Below are 22037 nucleotides of genomic sequence, written 5' to 3'. Positions count from 1 at the left end.
TCTGTAATTAGAGCTTCACCTAAAAACCAGCCACTCGATACAGGCTTTATTATTATATCCACACAGCACTGAAGACACGGCCCTCATCTCCCCATTCAGTGGGAGGCTCATCATTATGTAAATGTCACACTGAACGTGCCATTCACGTCCCAATAACAGCGTCCTGACCCCAATCCGACGTGCACTCCCACTGACTAGCCAAAGTCTGGTATGACAGGCTCTGCTGCTTCACACAGCCACAACAGTGCATGCACACATAAGGAGAATTCAGCATTGGCCATATTGCTACTATAATACAGAATAATATTTATTATTATTTTATGTTATCTGTTCATTTAATATATATTTAATGTAAAATTCTGGTTGTAGAGTGAAGAGTTATTTCAAAGCTGATCATGACTGTAATTGATCAAACTGTCCTTCCGCATTGTGATAATATACTGAACATGACACACTAGGCAAAGGCACTATTTTAAGTGTTTTTATGTGTTGCAGATTTAAATTAAATGCACTGTCCCCCATTAAAACTTGTTAATCGTAGCTTTATTATCCAGATATTAACCCTAATGCAAAACTATTATTGTATATTATTTGCAACCATTTGCTTTTGCTTATGTCCCACAATGTTTCATTTTATGCATAAAAATGTAGTTATTAAAGTTAACACAAGGTAACCACATGGCCTCCATCCACATGGTTGGGCACGTGCTTGTAAACGTGTCGAAAGCTGTGCAACTTAGTCCAGCACAGTTTTGCGCAGACATTTCTAGTAACAGCTAAATTAATGGTTTTAATCCCAGAAAACACTTTTATTTTCCTTTTAAAAAGCCATTCAAATGCCTGATTAAAGGGCCAAGATAGGAGCGAGGCTGGTGATATCATGGGCCCTGCATTGTTTAATATTGAGATATATATTGTTGTAAAAAAGAACATTTAAAATGATTTTTTTTTTCAATATTGTAAAGCCCTAATACAGGGACTATTGGCTTATATACGTTTTTGAGAAGAAGAAAAGAGAAGGCAATACTGACATTACTGGCAGTTTTGGAACCTCTGAGGGAACACTCGCACCATCTTTTTACGCTGTGCTGGTCACTTAAAATGTGAGTAGGCAGGAAACAGAAGGGGAAGGGGTACAGGATTTTATAGGATATCTTTATATACAATACATCTATATAAAAAAGTAATACGTTTCCTTTTTTTCTCCATTTTTCTAATGGTTTCATATCACATGATGCACATTTTTCATTCTAAACAGTGGTTGGGGAATTATTTTATACACACAGACTAAGCTTTCACAAACCATCACTCATCCACACAACTGGTAAGACTTGCCAGTTTCCATGAAGAGGATAAACACACACACACTTATAAGCGCACACACAGACACCCAGTCATGCTGTGCTGAGGGGGCCCAGGCAGGGCTCAGATGCGCAGAGGCACAAGATAATGAGCTGTTCACCTTTCATCACAGCACGAAACGAAGGCAGGAGGGACTCTTAACGAGTGCCCAGCCATATTTTTTTTTTCTAACAACCAACCAACAAACCAAGCGTTTATGTGGAAAAAGGAGAACAGGAAACCATCATGTGGCTCGAGGCTCTACAGAGACTCTAGACTGTGACATATGCCACAGATAATGGTACAGGACCTGTGAACAGCAGCCATCAACGCAGTCCGATAGTCTGATGCGCTGGGACGTCTCCAGACTAACCCCCTCACCACCCCCTTTCCTTTCCCTAAAGCTCTGCTTTGGTCCAAAGCCAAGTCAATACCCACAATTAGCAGCCTTCAGCAACTTGGAAGCCAACATGAGCCGGTCTAGGAAGGGGAAAAACTGCCACACCAGCACATATTCAGGAAAGGGCCAAGCACCGACTGGAAACCAACATCTGTCACAGACGCAACACCCAGTTTCAAATGTTATCCTTCACAGGCTGGTAAATGAAGCCAGCAGATGTTTATACCACGGGCCGGAGAACAAATTAACACCAGCTAGGATTTACACAGGCCAATGCATCTTTAGACATCAATCCAGTGTGATAGATCTTAAATAGAAAAGCTAAAGAAGGGCTCTCGGCCTGGCATGTGGTGAAGGCTACACACACATACAACCACACACACACACACACAACAAGGGCTCAGAGTACACAGGCTCTGGCATTTCTCCACAGGTGCTCCTGCACCCATTGACCGTGGGTCAACTACACTAATACCACCCCCTCAACCACACAAACACACACTCATACAGAAATGCTGACCACACAGCTAACAAAACACCGGAACTTTCTTCTTTACAGAGCAGAGAGGTCAGGCCTCAATGCAACACAACACACTTTAGCTTGACCAACTGGCCAACCAGGTGACTGAACAGACTTACAGCAGATGCTTTTTTTCTATTGTGAAAATGGAGACTTAGATATACCCATCCCTACTAGGTCTGCAATATATATTGTTGAAGCACTGCCACTGTAATGAGTGCATTCAACAGACACAATGCATCTCACACCTGTGCTATGATACTAAAGTCAAATAAACTTAAAATCATACTACATGTAATGCTGCAACTTTTTGGCTGCATAATAGAGAATGACAATTCACACTCTTTATACTTTTACTGTCCAATCTAGCAGATACATAGAGATAATTTCATTATCTTCACTTCACTCTTGGATAGACAGGGGGCTTTATAACATCATGATATGCTGAATCACTGACGTCTAGAAAAAGCTGGCGAGGATTCCTGTTTTTTTCTTTAGCATAGCAATATATTAGACACAAAAAAGGATATTGCTAGGTATTTTTTGTCACTATTGAGCAGCTCTTTCTCTATCAATTATTATGTCACATGTCTTTATAAGCATTACATGATTTGTTGCACTGGGTAAAGTTAAGTTAACAAGTTAACTTAAATAAAAGACTGCAGTACTTATTTAATTGCATTGCAGTAAACATGCATGCACTTTGACTAGCATAGCCTACAGTGATTAAGAGAGAGGGAGGGCTGGCCAAACTAGAAAGCAAGCCCAATTGTGCTATACCATTTTTGGTGCGATATAGAACCCCTTTTAAATACTTTATATGGAATTATCTTCAAAGGATTCCAACCAATGTAAAAACAGATTAAAAAAACTATCCAATTTAAACATTTTCATAGATTATCATGATTTTATACAAAACTACTGTCCCTACTATAAAATTATTTCCTTTCTTTAAGAGTATAATAGTCATGATATCTTGGAAACAAGGCTATTTAATAAGCCCAAAATCAGTTTTTCTGCCCTGGATGTGTTCGTAAATAACCAGTAATTGACTATTGGCCATTTAAAAATGATTTCACACAGAGGCCTGTCATAACAGTGTGAAACATTATTCTACCACACAATAACAGTGGTATAGTCAAATGACCTTGACCACAAATACTCCATGTACACAAACATAAAGGAAGCAGGCCCTGCCTGACTGCACAATATCCACAGACCTCATAAAAACAGCTGTGCCCTTTAGTGCAGAACAGCTGTGAACACCAGCAATGCAGTAATAAAAATGCACTGCAGAGCAGCAGCAGAGAGTTGTTTAGTGAGATTAGAAGTGAAAGCCAGGCACTTTATAATACTGTGTATAAAAGTGGATAGAGAGATCAGCCAGACAGACTACAGAGCATGCCTGCGGGGGGCATTAGAGGAAGAGCATCCCCACTATTCACCAGAGACGCTCAGCCGTGTGTTTATCTGAGCAGAGTTTACAGCAGGACCCTGTTATTGTGTTTGAATAATCAGGGCCACACGGAGAGGGTTTGGAGCTTCCCCCGGTGAAGACCGCGCTCCGACCGTGCTCCGGCCTGGTCTCGGCATGCAGGCAACGTAGCTTTCACTTTACTGGGCGAAAGACAAAGAGAAACAGGAAAGCTGGAGAACAATGCAGTGAATGCAGCGGCCCAGACTACACCAGGGCCTGCATAACGCATTAGGTAATCTGTTATGACAAGCCTGTACGGGGCCTGTGCCCTTATTTAGAGCACAATGACTTTTCCACATAGTCTTACTCTACCTAACGGTGCCTGGCATGAACACAGTGAACTTTCTAGTTAGGGGTTCTAGAGGGAGCAAGATGGAAATGTGAGCAAAAAGGTGACGGAACGTCTGTACATTATAATATCAGACATATTCTGATTAAATGTTTTTTTTTTATGTTAAACTTCAGGGACACAAATCAACCTGTAGTATGATTTTTTTATTTTATATTTCAAACCAATCCAGGTACCTTAACTATTGAGTATTACCCATAACAAAACCTAGGCTTAATGCAAGATGGTGTGTCCTTTCTAGGACTGTTCTATGAAGATAAAGTTGCACAATCATAGAGAACTGTGGGTAGCTGTGGGATTGGAAGGAAACATCAGTTGCGTCCTTGTAAATCACTCCAAAAGTAGGCTACACTTTTGAACAGCCTTTCTTGGCTACAGCCTAGGCTTAGGGATGCAGCTATTATACTGTACAACCATTTAGCTTAAAAACAATGAGCTAATCTGCTAATTAACACTGTACTAAATACTACAGTCTACAATTCCATCTAGACGTGATATTTTTAGCCTATTTTATCAGTGTTTTATACTTAATCATTTATTTTACACAATAGTGCACTGATGTACAGAGCAGGGAAAATAGAAAGGAGACAGAAAATAAACATACTTCAGCAACATATTTACTCAATTATCAGTTAAATACACTTCTATGGTTCTTTATTTTAGCTTGTGTAGCCTGTGTAAAACAGCTGCAGCAACAACACACCACAGGGAGGTGCTATAGCAAGCTTAAAGCTAAACTTAATCACCTCTACTGTAAACCTGCCTAGTAAACTTGTCTACAATCCAAGGTATGTGTCCAAGACAGATAACTTCATTATCTGTAATTACTGAGCCACCTGCAGCACAGTAATGTCCAGGAAGTTTCACACTGTATTTGTCACTCTTGTAAAGACAAACAAAGCAGAAAAAAATTAAAAAGGGCAGGGCGCCCAATATCAGATATTCATATTCCCCAAACTCTTGTCTGCTACTATATTTACTGAAATATACAGTATATATATGCAAATAAACTGCACAAACCATAAAATATTAAACACTTCTCAGCCTATAAGAAGTTCTATCTTTATTGCTGCGTATATAAACTAGGCCTCGGGTTTCACGGCTGAGTTTAGTGCACTACATCACCTAATGAAGATGTATGATGAGGTATAAGCAGAGGTGATGAACGGTGGTAAAAAAAGAGCATTTGTGGGAGATGATTCAACCTACAGTGCTGAGGATGAAAGCAGGTCAGAGAGGGAGTTTCAGTGAAAACCACTGGGAAAGTGTAGCCCTGCCCAGCTGCCAGCGAGAGGCCCATGCTGCCCAGGCTATTTATACAGCAGCAGATGGCAGGTGCTCCTCCATATGCTGACAGACCTTCACTGACAGGAAGGAATGGACAGATTTCTGCACTCAGACCTTTCTGACACACTCCACTCAGCAGAGAGAGCATGGGACACATGGCACGGTGCACACACACGTGCACAAACACGCAAAACACACACATCCCCAGGAGATCAGTCGTTCAGAGGAACCAAAGACGGCCCTGAGGAAGGTTCTAGAAACAGATAGGTGCTGATGTTTCTCCGAAGCTGCTGACTGCGCTCTGCAGTACTTCTTGGTTCTAGAGCCAAAGGAAGGCTGAAGATAGAACAACATGAATAACATGCTGGCTGCGTCTATGGATCGAATTGTAGAGCTGGTTATTTCTATTCCGAAGCTTTGATCACCATCCAGGACTGTTTTAACACTCTTCAGCCTGAGGAAAGAGAAACCGCTGCATCTCCTGGAGCTCCAAGAGCTGCATGTTCACACCTTGATTTAGGAGACATGAAGAGGTTTCTTAGGAAGAGCTTTTCTGTTGACAGGTTCAACCTCACGCACACATGCACCCAGATCGTCAACCAGGAAAAGACTGTAGGCATTCAGTCGGGTGTATCAATGGTCAGCCTCACAATACAGCATTTACAGACATAATATTACTGCATCACTGCCATTGACAAAAATACTGTAACATAAGCATTAATGCATCAAGTTAATAATAATAAAAAAGTTTATCCTGCTTTTGTTGGAGTCACTGTCTCTACTGTCCAGAGAAGAGTTTCTACCAGATGTCAGAGCACTGCTGTGAGGATTTGATTGCATTCTACAACAAAATGATCAGCATCCCACCTCATCTCTCTCAAAACTACTAGATGGAGCCCCATCATTCCAGTGAACACTGCTCCACTGCTCCACAGCTCAAAGCTCCAGAGAGTCCTATTCTATTGGCAAAACTTCCTTATAGGAACTAGATAAGCTGTGTGCATGTGTATGCATTTGTGCCAATGTGTTAAGAAGTGTTGTCTACAACATGTGGAACTGTGCAGTGTAGAAATTGCACTGGCATATGTAGATATGTACTAAAATATTGTTTTTAAACAATCATCTTACATTTTTTAGTGTATAAGAGCAGTGCATTTTACAATACAATGCAAGATATATTAGAATTACAACATGCATTCATTTAACTACACTGCTATCGCCATTAACATTAGCATATGCCCTATAATTGAACCCTGTGGGATGCCACAAAATATGGAAAAAAAAAGATACTAAATTAATGGTCCTTTATGCATTAAGATTATACACAACAATAAACATGATGTTTGACAGGTTAAGGTTTTTGCAGGTTCAGAGCAACGAGAATTATTAAAGCCATGGTGACTTAAAGTTCCATCAAAAAACTGATAATTTCACAGCACTTTATTGAAATATTTCAGCCAGAATCTTACATTGATTTTAGAATTAACATTTGCTACACAGACCCTAAAATAGAACCCTGTGGGATTGGTTACCAAATTAATAATCCTTTCTGCATTAAGATTAATATACAAAAATAAAACTAGGGGTTGACAAATTCAGCGACCTCCTAAGTTCTGAGAAGCCCAGCATGCCCAGAGAAAGAGTTATAACCTGTACAGTGTCAGAATCAAAGGCCTTCTGCATGCAGCGCTCCAAATATATCATAGGGTCAGTGGAAAGGGGAAAGTCCAAGGAGCAGTTATTTTAATACAGACTATAGCTAAATATAAATTCATATAGGGGCAAAATTACACTCATTTACATGGAGAGAGGTTTGATACTCATCCAAATATCTGAAATTACTTTATCATTATGCATGACCTCATTCACAACTACAAAGCATGTTATAAAGGTGACTTGAGCTCTAAACCAAAGGCGTCTGAAACGCGAGAAGGATAAACCCAGAGCCCAAAGGGAGAACAGGAGAGTCTGAGATGAAGACAGGGAGAGATAGAGAGAACTGAGAGAACTGAAGGAAGCTTATACAGAAGGAAAAAAAGGCAGGAGCATTGCAGTGGTACACCTTTGTTCTTTAGCCTTTGTGTGAGTTCTTCACCCTGTACTCCACCCATTAACTCCACAAAGAGTTATTAGGGCCTGAGGAAGGGCCTACTGTTTTCCCACCAGAACACCAGTTCTACTGTTTAAAGGTTAAACGGATATTAAGTGAACTATAAAATTCCCTAAATACCCAAACATCCACCCGATACCCCCAACTGAACAACAGGTCACGATAGAGGACAATGGCAAGGTATAGTTTAAACATGCACTATACAATTTAAAAACAGCTGCTAAAGCTAGATTTAAAAAATATATTTATAAATAAAATAGCATTTTCTCAGCTGTCGCAATTCTCAGCTTAATTAAAATAAAAAAATAATTAAAAAAACATAAAATATAAAATTTAAATATTATTTAAAAGAACTGATAAAACAATTGAACCTAATGAATATATTTTAGCCAAAAGTGTAAAACATATTGATAATTCCATAGAACCTCACTGGAAAAGTTTAGCCAAACATTTAAATAACTGCTGATTCTATAAAACCTTAACAGAACTGTTCACCCAAAAACACAATCAAACTGATAAACTCATTTAACCTTAACACAATAATTTAGTCAAAAATGTAAATCAACCTATAAACCCATAGACCATTACGTGAGTAGTTCAGGCAAAATATATGCAAACTAATGAAGGTATAGAACCTTAACGGAACAGTGCAGTAAAAGAATTCACATTAACTGAAATTATTGAACCTGAACACAATAGTTCAGCTAAAATATTGTATAAATTAAAACCCATGAAACCTTGACAGAAAAGTTCAGACGAACAATTTAAAAACACACTGATGATCCCACATAACCTTAACAAAACAGATTAGCCAAAAACGTTGACAAACTAACAAACTCATAAAACTCTAATGAATTATCAGCCAAATATTAATTACCAACCCCTGATTAAATCAGTCAAAATATGTGTGGCAACTGATGTGTGTTTCTTCAGTTTATAGGATTATGCTGTCAACAAACACTGCACAGAAATCAATCTCTTCTTAGTCAGTGTACACAAAAAAAATGAATGTACTTGTGTAAAAGCAAATTGAAATCTACGTAAATAAGTTAAAAAACATTTTGAGTAGATTTTCTCAGAGACGTGATTGATTACACTCCATGATAAGTCCAGTGTCTGTCAGCAACATAAGGCTAGACTCTCCTGTTATAAGATAAAGGAGCAAACCTCAGGTCCCCATCAGCATGTTGTGGCTCATTGACTGTGTTTGGGTGTCAGTGATGAATGATGGTAATTTGAGTTTTTCAGGCCTATTCCTACAAAATCTGCCAGACGATACACCAGTCAGGCCTTGGTCCACACACCTTACAATCCTTAGAGCTTTAGAACCTATAAAGCTTGCGACTGCTAGGGAGTATGTTTTTCCATAGATTGTCATTTTTTTAAGTCATTTCAAATCAGTACAGCATTAACACATGCTATATGCTACATACAAAAGCTGAATCATGACTGCGGAACCAAGATGATAAGCATAAGGATGGACTGTCCTGTTCAGAAATCTTAGTCCACAGGTAGGACACACTAAAATCCTTTTTAACAGAGACAGGCTGGTTGTTTTGCTTGTCCAGCAATGCACTGCACAGCCATGAATAACACAGCATGAATAAGAGTAGTGGCCACAACTGGCCGTGCCTGGACTACAAAGAGCTGTCTGCTGCTTCTCTCCCATTCAGCTCCTAGTGCAGTCTGAGTCAGAGCTGCAGAACCAGAGAGGAGTGTGGGAGTGAGGAAGAGGCAGAGAGACATGGACAAGGACATAAACAGACAGAAAGAGAGAGTTTAAGATCTATAACAACCCTCCTCCTCTGAAGGACCAGGGCTCTTCCTCACTGATCAAACCTGAAGACATCTGACTAATTAAGAGCATTAATGTACTTGCTCACGAAGCTAGATATCACATATCTTCAATACGTCTATTAATAAAGCTTAAAAAATCATGATAAAAAAACTAAATCAGCTTGGTTTAATCCGATGCTCAAGATTTCCAAGCATAATCAATAGTATCAGCTCCGATCCTTTGTTTTTACCACTGTGGTCTTTTACAGAAACTACAATAATACCAGTTCACAGCAATGGGGAGAGTTCTCAGACGGTAACATATGACAGTTTACAGTGTACAGTGTAGAACTTTTTTACATCAGAACATGAAAACCTAAAGATTCTGTATACAATCCATTCTACACCTAGATGTTACACTTGAGAACCAGCATCTCAGACCAAAAAAAAGAGCTTTATATTCCTCCCTTTAGCCACACCCCCTCCTCCTTTTAGTGATCACAACACAGTGCTTTGAAGTCCAGAGAAGAGCAGCTGGTTAACAGTGATTAATTAGTGGTCGTTAGTTTGGACACTGTTTGGTTGGCACCTATAAAAGTACCAAATTAGATAACTAACCCTTATCAGTATCATCAAATAATTTGGGAAATTCCTACAATTTGACTTAAACTAAAAGTTTTGCAACTTCAGGCATAGTTAACTTTTAAATTGAGTGTGTTTAAACACAAAGCCACTCCCAAAGAACCAAACAGAACCATTCACATAAGTAAAACTCTGCCCTAAAAAAGCCATCATCATGGTTTAGATACAGAGCAATGCTAACAATGCAAAACTAACACAAACCCTTTATTTGCTTTCTAACTCTTACTCTTACTGTTATTTAAACAGATCATAAATACTGCACCAGCAGCTCTAAGGTTTCTGTGATCGCATCAGTTTGCCACTGTTAGCTGGTGTTTCTTCTGGAGCTGCTGCTGCAACTGGCCCTTTAAGGTGGAAGTCTGCTTGTATGATGTACGGTTAAAACATTAGGATGCAGCAGAGCAGAATGACATATCATTTATTTAGTGCTGCTCTACCTTTCTCCAGACAGGACTGGCCTGGATTTCTGCACATACACTGATACATCTAATGGACTTCACTTCAGCATGGGATCGGGCCAAAATAACCACACACACCTTACCTCTAAGCCTCTTCCAAAAAACGCTCACCTAGACTGAGCACAGAATGTAAGACACCAGGACTCTATGAGGCTATGTTCACACAGCAGGTAAAAGTAGCCCAAATCCCATCTTTTTGTGTCATATATGACACAGATGTGTAATGTGCAACACATCAAATCTGATATTTTCTATTCTGATTCGGGGATTGAAATATAAGATGCAACTAATGATTATTTCGGTAGTCAACTAATCTGATGATTTTTTTTTTTTGATTGGTTAGCAATTATTTCTGCCATGTTCTCAATCTTAAAAAATGATAGAAACAGCCAGACATGAGATTTAAAAGGCATTTAAAAGGCATTAAAAGACATACTTAGTAGTAATATATGCAAGCTGCTGCGTAATGTAATTTGTGGTCGACAAAATTAAATATTCAACACTGTCGATTATATTAACTAATCGTTGCAGCCCTAATGACTAATCATCTTTTTTTAGACTGCTAGCCTGAACTTCTTTTTAGCCCTTGTGATTCTCGCACGAACGAAACCGAAACTTCAAGTGATGCACTGCTGTTTTTGTGCATACACATAAATAACAGTGTGAACTGTTCAGACAAATGTCAGATATAGGTCACATTTAAAAAAAAAAAAGGTGTAAAGTGTGAACAGCCTAAAATAAACATCAGATTTCATGAGAAAACCACAGCAGGTGAATGTGCCCCTCCAAGTCACACTTCCAAGTGTGGTGGTATGGATGTGCCTGCATCCTCCTCTTTTCCCTAATCTAGCAGGAGCTCTTCTCTCTGCATCTGTGCCCCTGCAACAAGAAAAAAAATCCCATAATACCAGAGCGCAAGGCCGCGATGCTCGCTCACGCTCTCGCGCACGTGAGGATGTCTCTACTCAGCTTCACTGCTGCATCCCACCCTCCCCCTCTGTGCTCTCTTCTACATCTCAGCACCCTTCTACTCAAAGAAGAAATCTCAACTCTGAGATCAGGCCACCACCACCATCACCGTGCTCCTAATTACAGATCAGCACACAGGAGGGAGATCACAGACCTGAGATCACCACTGTTGCTATGATGATCAAAATTACAGACTTTGCAGGAGAGGAAAAAAATCATCTCAGCGAATGAGGCAATCAATCCTGTGTGAACAGGGTTTCATAACAGCTTATAAGGTGTTTCCAGGACACAACACTTTTATTACAACTGTTGTATAACAAAAACAATAATAAAACAAAGCCTTTGTCTTTGTTGTTATATAATGGAACAGTTGCAATAGTGTATAACAACATTTATTAACTGTAACAAGTACTTTGGCAAGAGCCATTCCAATGTGTCAACTAACGACATCACAAAATATTTTGCAGACTTGACTACCTCATCTTGTGGTCTCCTCTTGTGTTGAACTTGCTTGGACAATCTGACTGGAATTCTTTCAGTTTTTTTTACAGCTTTTTATTTTGTGGACAGTAATTTTGTGAAACAGCTGGTTTCTAATAATTCTGATTTCTTTTAATCCTTTTTTCAGACACATCTGCATTTCTGCATCTTTCTGCAGCTTTATGGATCTGATCATGGTGATGAACTCACTTTAACTTTAAAATATTACATACATCCATAACTGCTCTGGCGCTCCTGATTCTAATATTAAACATTCTGAGGAATTAAAAAATGTGGGGATGTAACTGAATTACTATTAATAATATTTTAACAAATTCATTATTACAATATATTTTCCTAATTCTTTTGTTTAAACTAAAGATTAAATATCCATGTGTTCAAACGCAATAAAAAATACCAGGTTTTTCTTGGGATGTCCTAGTTTTGTCACAACGAAAGCAACAGAAGAAACAGTATTTTCTCCACAGTGAACATTCAAAGTTGATGTGCCCTTAAGCAAGACACTTAAACCCCAACTGATCTCTGGGCAGGGGGATGGCTGCCCACTGCCTGAACTCACTGGTGTGTGTGTGTGCGTGCTTGCGTGCACATGTGTGTGTGTGTTCACTGTCACAAATCCAATTAAATTAGGGTGAATTCAATTGTACATCTGTCTAATGGCTATAAACCTTTTGTATTAAATCACCAGCAACACATGTATATTCTATTCTATCTAGCCAAGTGTTTTTGGACTCCAACATATAGATAGTATATGTGAAAGTGAAAGTATGTACTTTGCGCTGGGAGTTGTACAAGTTGTGCAATACCTTTTTTCACAGGAAAAAATAATAAATCTGTCCCAAAAGAAATTTAAAAAGTCTATTAACACATAGCAAAGTATATAAAAATGTGCCACATTTTGCTCCACCTTCGTGACCTCTGCTGCACTCCCCCCATATTCAGATAAAAATTAGCTTAAAACATTGCAACACCTTAGCAACCACCATAGCAATAACATTGCCTACCTATATTATTGCAGCTGCCTTAGGTACCATATCAACCAAGAAAATATTTAGAACAACGTAGATACAAGCTAGTAAAATAATAGCAACCACCAGTTGGTAAACATCTGGGACATGGCAACCACCCAGGAACACCCAAAACCATCTGTCCAGTTCATCATCCATCTCTCAGTGGCTACATTGAATTATTAAGCAAACTGTCCTCATCTGATTCAAGCCATTACTTGGGCAATCCGAGAAATATTTCTTAATTTATAGTTTTAGTATCTAAAATTATAATTTTTGTTATTCATACTAACAAACATCAGATTTTAAACAAATCTGCACCAACTGCAACACCCTTACTGATTGTCTAATAATAAAAATAATAATTGTGTGCACTGTTTGGAATAGCAGCAGGCTTCATATTAGGCAGCCATTCACTCACTTACTCATTCATTCCTTCATTCATTCATGCACCCAGTGAACTGAGTCTGTTTAAGCCTGGTAGTTTCTAGAATCAACCGGAGAGTTTGCATCAGCAGCTCTCCTACTGGGCCTGCGCTCACACAAGGCTTAGCTGTGTCTGCTTTCACAGGAACTTTTATTCTGGATCAATATTAACTTCTCCCTTGATTTAAAAATGTGCAAAGATTTCTCCAAATTAGGTCACAGAACATCTCCCAGAAAACATGTCATTCATGTCTGATGAGGACAGCATTGCGTCCTAATTTCTTTCTGCACCTTTGATCTGTTGCAAGCAAAACGTGACACACAGAACGCCGTTTTAAACGGGTTTTCCCTGGTATTACTTAAGTGTTGTCACGAGTGTGTGGTTAGATATAGTAAGGAAGGAAGCACAGCCGAGCAAATCAGGAATCAGAGTCTCTATGAGGAACACTCACAGTACAATAATAGCAGTGGGGAAGCTGGGGAAAAGAAACTGTGAAACAGAGAGAGTGAAGATGAGAGTGTAAACCACCAGGGTCGCACTATCGTAAGTGCTATGAAAAAAAAAAAACACCCATACCACCCAGAAAACAAAAACAAAGCAGTTTTTCTTTCTATATGTCTGCACCTCAATTTTATATTTAGGATATACCAGGCAGGGATGCATGACACCACTGTATTTAATCAGAACACATTAATGCAACATTACATAAAATGCACTGCATCTAAAACAAAAATACTATATATTTAGTCTTCCATGGTTTAGTTTTTTTAAGATATACTGTAAAAGTTTTAAAAACAGCATTTACCAGCTGAGTAACTGCATATTTGAAAAGATTCAGAAAAAAAAAAAAAAAACTAGTAAATTAATAAATTGGCTAAAATGCAGTAATAGATACAATAAGGGAAGCATAATCCCCTGCCTGAGGTCAATCGTCATCTAGTGGTGGGCATGCACATCAGTAACCGCTTTATGATTTGTGTTTGCAAGTTGCTAGTATCTATATTAATTAAAATACAGTATTGGTTTTGGTGCAACACTAATATTACTCTATTGCCTCAGTCCACATTATGCTTATTTTATGTTTCCTTCAAATTGTCAAAAAAATGCATGTGTACAGCTGTCCATTAAAGCAAGATTTCCAGCATTCACATCACAACTGTAAGAGAGGGCACAGCAGCTAAAAATACCCATTCTTGCAAAATGTCCATTAACTGGTCATTAACTTGTTACACACTTATAATCAAAGAATAGCTCCAATCAATTTGCAGAAAAGTCCCTGCAGTTACTAAATAACACGCCTTAGTATGTAATAAACTTGAAATGCTAAATGGCATATCGGGACTCATCAACTACACTTGAGATAAGGGGCAAAATTGAGTGGATCTGATTTGGATTTGGGTGAAGTGTTTCTTCAACAAAGGGTTCAGAGACAATGCACAAGCATGTGAATGTGCTTTTAGTATCAACAAAAAGATGGCAGAGAAAAGCTCTCTGTAATGGCCTCCAGCAGCCATCAGAAGGCACATTAGTATTGATCGTCATGGACACCATGGCTGCATTTCAGCATGAGGTAAGTTATGGGGATGAACGCTATGGGAATATCTCTGCTAATGGATAAATCACAGAATAGCACACATCATACTTGATGGCTAATGTACGCAATGTTGGGCGAGGCTTGCATATCAAATCTTTTGTGGGATTTAATGTGTTCCTTCTCTTCTCCTTCATATTAGAACCATTGTAAAGCTACATTGGCTTCTTCCAACTCTATAAAGACATGTATGTGTAATAGTATGTTACATAAGGATGTCTCTAGAACAAGGGTCCTCAACCCTGTTCCTGAAGAGCTACCTTCCTGTAGACTTAAGCTCAAACCCCAATTAATCCCACCTGATCCATCTAATTACTGCCTCCAGGAATGCTGGATCAGTTGAATGGGGGGTGTTAGATTTGGCATTGGTGAGTTGAAGACTTCTGCCATAGATAGAAAACGTTGCATCAAAATGCTGCAATATTGCAATGAAAGCTTGTTGGGGCACCAAACTAGCAAACAACCAGCAAACCTCAACATAAACTCCAGCAAGGTCATGTCACAGGCCACAATCCTCTAGCCTCCTAGCTTTCTTTATTAGATTAGGTAGAAACTGGATATGAGAATATGGGGACATATTTCTTTGTATCACAAATATTGTGAGAATTTCAAACCATGCACCATTATTATAAATCAAATAGTGGGCCACACTTATTATAAACTCACACTATTTGAAGACAGAGTGGCATTTCTAATGGAAGGACACAATTTGTCGCTTTGTTGCCAAATCACAGCAACAAATCGAGTTGAGAATTTCTCAATTTTACACAAATCAATCACAACGTGGTAAAGTGACATTCTAATTCTACTGGCAAACACATTTTTGGGACCAACAGTGTAAGTTCAAGCGAATACTGCACAATATATTGCTTCAGAATTGATATTGAAAATGTACACATATGCAATAGTCACATCTCAGTACTTGCAATATTTTGTGCAATGTTAAATTACAATTTTCAAAACTTTTTTTTCCGTTTAATACAAAGAAATGTAACGATTTTTGCATTTTGCATGATAATATCTACCAGACTAACAATTATAGCTATCTAATTCCATTTATTTTATTTTACAATCTTTCATGCACAGATTACATTATTCATATCAACATTTGATCATTGACTTGCTGCATTGTTTAATTTAATATTGCAACATATAATTGAAGAACAACAACAAAAACAAATATATATATATATATTATATATAGTGCAGCCCTAGTCCATAGTACCTAGCTTCTGTTCTCTAAATTTGCGATTCCTACTGCATTATGTTCCCCAATAATATGGTTCTAAACATGGATGTTTTATACATGGCTCTTTACCACTGTTTCTTTCAAGAAAAACATATGGAAGAAAGTAAAGGAAGGCTCAATAGGTAGCTTGCTAGAAGTTAGCCAGCATGCTAACAGACCATAATGATACCACAAGAGGCAATGCAAGCAGCCACAAACACACTTAACAGACAAACTTAGGGCGTGTGAGGGACTTGTTGCCTGCCAAAAACAAATGTTACATTGCAAAACTAGAATAAACAGCCTGTGTCCTGTGGGCTTACTAAGGGATGACATATTGAATTGTTACTAGATGTTGCATTATTAGTTCCAATCACAAACGGCACTCCATATCACCCCAAAGGTATTGAACAGAACGCTGACACTCCACAGCCCAATGCTGGAGTCAACACTAGGGACCCGTCTACATGGATACTTTGGCATTACAGTATAATTCTGCATATTCGCAACACAATTACATCATCATCCTGGACTGAACTGCACTCATTGTGAGTAAGTAATCAGTTCTCCTTTTGGAGAGTAACAAGTGTCCCCCACTCAGCCGAGAGAAGAGCCAGGGTCAATCAGCGCAGTGAGAAGAGCGACACTTGCAGCCAGGCATGCACCTGCGAGGGTCAGAGGGATTACTGCTGCAGTGTGGTGACCTCGGGCGTGCTCAAGGATTACGTTTCTAATCAGGTCAATCGCTCAGGGCTGCACTTACTGTTCACCACCAAGACGACCTTTCTAGCAAAGGAGCCGTGTACAATCCACCTGTTCCCAAATCTTACTCTCTCACCAAGGTGGAGAGGGGGATGGGGTCTTCAGCCCAACTGTTAATGAGTTTAAACCCCCCAAAGGAAGTTGAGACTGAAAACATACCTGGTTTAGATATGTGAAGCATTTCCTGAATCTATAGGAATATAACATTCATGCTCCTTTGTTCTATATCGTATATTATACCACAGTTAGATTCGAACTTTCAATGTGATTGGTTGAGAGGCGTTTTAGAGAGTGCCATTATCAGCCGGTAATGCACTGTAACCGAAGCTCTCCGTGTATTACTCCCCCACATAGTGGTAACCTAGCAATGATGCAGCGCTTACAAGCCAAACAGTGCAGCTACAAACATAGCAGCAATGGAACTATTTTAACTTCCAGTGTGTTTATAACCAAACCAAGATTGCATATTCTCGTCCTCTTTAACTCAAAATCTTTTAATAACCAGCGATAATAAAACTGTGGTAGAATTGCAGTAATACACCTGAGGTTCGTGCTATAACGTGTAATATTGGCACTGCTGTGCTGATCTGCGGCGCCAATATTACACGTTGTAGCTCGAACCTTGATTGTATTATTGCTTAAATAAATATCGAGAATGAATTATACAGTAACAAAAACAATGATAAATAAGTTAATCAAAACTTGGACAAATATTTACTCCATCTATTACATTTGAGATGAGCTGAGGAAGTGCAGAGTTGGGGAATAATACTCTTGTTACACACTTGTTATAATCTAATCCTCACTACAATGCTACAAAAATCAAGCTTTGCCCAGTGTTCACCGGAATTAGTGAGAAATACAGAATTATACACCTTTTCTTGAGGAAAAAACAATAAAAAATACATTAAGGCTTTTTTAAGAGTAAAAAACAAAAGTGATTTAATTAATGAAAATCTGCAAACTGCGTTCGGTCACAATTTTTTTTTTATTTAAAAGCCTTTTCGGAAGAACCAATAAATAAGCTGGTGTCCCACATAGTGCCAATTAAACATTACAGCACAACAATGCTCTCTCTCACTTTTCCTGACATCTCTCCTCTCGGGACCCCTTTATTGGTCCAGTCCACAGTAGCCAACCCCCTTGGGCCCGCTGTCAGAATCTCTCCAATCTCTATTTACCACAACAGCAAGGCTGCTCCCAATCACACTCTAAAATACAAGGTTTTACCTTGGAGGGAAATTAGATTGCAGACATTTTATTGCATGTAAAGCAAAATATAAGATCAAGTAGATACGAGATTGGTGCTCACTATAAAAAGCAAGTATTTGCATCTGTAAACTGGCAGGGAAATAACCAGAAGCTCTGCTAGAGGCTTTTCACTTTTATGAGGCCAACAAACAGCTGGGTCAAGCAGTGGTGAGGTTACACAAGACATTAGCATCGAGGTCAGGCTAAACAGACACGCAGAGGTCTTCTTATCTTTACTCATCTTTACCCAATGCTGCCCTGCACGCTGCACCCCTCTATTTTGCTCCTCCTCCTTCTCCTCCACTCAGAGTAATTACATTTGCTGTGGGATATCTGAAAGAGCTCTAGGAAGCTGAAGCTAATGGAGAACAGGAGGGAGGGATAAGTTTTTTCTATTCTGCTCAGAGAGGCCCTCAAAAGTATTGGCCTCCACAGAGCCCTAATCTCTTAGCTTCACTTCTACAGAGCCGCCTGGCACCAGAAGAGAGAGGGGTTGAGTGAATGCAGAGTTCCAGTCTACTCCCACTTCTACCGCTTCACCACATTTCCTGCACTTGTGGAAAAGCCACCAGAGAAAAGAAATCCATGTGCAGCCTAGTCAAAACAACATTTACCTAAACCATTTTAAAGAAAACAGCAGGCTAGCAGCAGACTAAAGGTCTAATTGGACAGGATAGAGTTTCTCTAAGATTTTAGTCCTGTATAATGCACCATTTCAGTCATTTTAAGAGACTGCAGCATCATACATTAGTAAAGTTTACATTTAGTTTGTGTAAAACAAGATGTACAAATTAACAAGTTATATCAATCCTGAACAAATCAACGTGTGTGTAAATATTCTGTCACATTCTGTAGAAAAAAAAGAAGATATTGCAGTTTCTTATTTTATAGTACAGAGACACTTAAGGAGGTATTTTGTTTTATTGTGCATGGCACAGATACCTGAGGTAATTCAAATCAAAATTCAAAACACTCAAATCTAGTATATATGGTAAAAGGACTATTCAGAGCCATTAGCATAGCCATTATCCTGCATATGTGTTGTATACATGTAGCTGCTGATTTCCAAACCAAAAATGTATTATTACTATATGTGGAAGTGCAGTACATAAATCAAATAGCCACTCCTATCGCAGTCTTTAATACTAAGACTGTCTTACCGTGCACATTAATCAAGTATTTTTAATACAGGAGGTCAGTAAATGTCAGTAAAACCTTACTCCACCTCCTCTGTTAATAGTTACTCCATCTTAAAATGGAAAACTTGACAGCATTCTTGCTCTGTCTGATACCCCACAGACAAAAGATACACACAAAAACAGATGCACAAGAGCAACGCATTTGACAGTGTCACCTTCTACCCACAAAGCCAAAATTGTTTCATGTTCCTCTGTCTCGATAACTTCTGAAGACAAACTGAAAGAAGCAATAAACTGGAACACCACATCAGTCGCAGCTTATCTTCAAAAGCACTTCAAGAAAATGCATTTAGCTTTCTAGCCTTGTGTGGAAGCAGGAAACACCAGAGTAGTTCCTTAAAACTGAAGGCTGGCTGCCTTCAACATACACAGTATGTACACCAAATAAACACAGCTAACATTAGCAAGAGAAAGGCCTTGTGGGATGTTCAGAGTAAAGACGACCCCCATTCTTCATACCTCAACATCAATAAGCCATGCAATAAATAGCTAATCCAACCTAATGTGAACCTAATGTCTATAGTTTACATCTATATTTACATTGTGCATAAAGGCCTCCGGTATGCATAAATCGGCCCTAAATCTCAACTAAAGATTAAACTAAACTAAACCTGCCTACAAAAAAATATTAATATCCTACAAAATGCTACTTTTTAGCATTAGTAGCTAAAATATGCCTAAAAAATAACTTTTAAAAGTATCTTATTAACATTTCCAGACCATTTTTTATAAGCATCCCACTTTCCACAAGTTTCCTTTACTGGAAATATAATCCTGGACGTATGTTCATAGTTTTCCCAATTTGCTCAGACATCATGCTCAAGCATCATGAGCTCAGCTGGAACAAAACAAACATGTAAGGGACAAGCAGTGAGTCAGGTGAGCTATTTCAGGCCAATCTTCCTTCCATTGTCTGCACTGCCTCTTTAAACAATCTCCTATGAGGCCTGGCCACACAAGCAGTCCTGAGCGCTCCTCCTCATAACAGGACAACATTCCCAGCATACCATCTGTAAAAGACTCCTAATCAAGAGCAGTGGGACCGCTGCCAGCTCCACAGTCCGGTCGGTGTGCATTCTGCGGCTGCGCACACACGCACATTAGCACTAGATCCTCAGCTTTACTTCCTCTTTAGAACAAAAGCATAAGCCACTGCTGAATCTGAGCAAACCACCATGGGATTTTTTTAAGCATTTCAGATCCACAAAACATAATAAAATAAGGCATGAAAAGGTGTGTTTATTCCTAAAAACATATTTTGCTTTACTAAAAAGCCATCTGTTAATGCAGTCAGCACAGAGCAAAAGGAATTTTCACCCCCAAATCTATTTTACAGCCAACCAGACTAAACTTGAGAATGGAACATGGTGCTAATATGGATACTGTTTTCAGTCTGTGTGGAAAATTTCACACAATAAGAGAAACTACTGAAGACCATTCTGACATAAAGGGCCCATGCTTTTCATATATATATATATATATATATATATATATATATATATATATATATATATATATATATATATATATATATATATATATATATATATATATATATATATATATATATATATATATATATATTTCATTACTTTCCCTGAGCATATGATTTTATGGACCCAATTATGGTTTTTGTTACTCTGGTTTAAAGAATGATAACTTTAGTTAACTTCCATTCTAATTGGTTGTCCTATATGGATCCCATTTACAACTGGTCACTTCATTAGGCAGTGTAAGATGCACTTAAACTAAGTTACAGCAATGTATAAACAGATTTGTCTCTCTGAGATGCATATGTGAACCAAAACTCTTTTCAGTGTAACACAGAACACACTAGCAAAAACTGATGCACAATAAGCAAATCTGCAAATTCCAATTTATATACTATCTTATCTACATTGGGCACAACTAACATTCTGTGGGTTATAAAGGTGGCTGAGATGATAGCAGCTTCAACCTCATAGTCTTTGTTGTATCCATGAGCAACATAGACAGAAGAACGATTAGCAGCAGACTACATTACCCATCATGCTCAAAATAGGTCCAATACACTACACCTTTGGTAGCATCAAGTTATATACTCTTAAAAAAGGATGCAGAAACTGGTTATTTGAGCAGTGTCTTTGATTCCATGTTCTGAAAAAAACATATATTCTGTTATATGAGACTTAAAGGCAAACTGAAAATGACTAAACTGGGAGGTTGTTTTGGAGCTTACCATTTTACCTAATTATACATAGATTTAATAGCAAATATAGTGCATTCCATTATTTGGGCTCTCTGATTTAATGCGCTTCCAGCATGTAAATAGGTTCCTGGAATCAAAGGTTCTTAAACTGTGAGATCAGTTTCTCAGTGCAATCAAAGCTGAGTCTGAGGGGTGCTCTTCATACGTATTCATCTGTGTCCAACTTTTCACAAACAGCTAGTGATAACAGCCTTGCACGTGATAAGATCTTCTCATTTCCTTTTATTGGTTCATTGCATGTCCTGATAAAGTAAACAGTACACTAAGATTCTTTCTCTTCGACCCTACACTAATGAATACGAAGCTTGAGCCTCAGGACTGAGCCATGCACAGACTTCAAAACAGACCAGCTCAGCAAATCTGATACGACCCTACCTCAGGCACAAATTCCAAACCTTCACTCTCTTTTAACTGAAAGGAGAATTTAAACTGAGGGGCTTTTATTTCTCTTCCTCTTCAAACCTATATCTTCTTCACTGCAACTTTTTTTTTGT

General features: G+C 38.5%; 1 protein-coding gene across 20 annotated transcripts in view; it reads right to left on the bottom strand.

Moving 5' to 3' along the window:
• The window catches only part of kif1b (kinesin family member 1B), a 108238-nt gene that overhangs the window by 81318 nt on the left and 4883 nt on the right, over window positions 1-22037 (bottom strand). The window lies entirely within an intron of this gene.

This window comes from Astyanax mexicanus, chromosome 13, assembly GCF_023375975.1.
Source record: "Astyanax mexicanus isolate ESR-SI-001 chromosome 13, AstMex3_surface, whole genome shotgun sequence".
Lineage (NCBI taxonomy): Eukaryota > Metazoa > Chordata > Actinopteri > Characiformes > Acestrorhamphidae > Astyanax > Astyanax mexicanus.
This window is presented reverse-complemented; position numbering and strand designations above follow the sequence as displayed.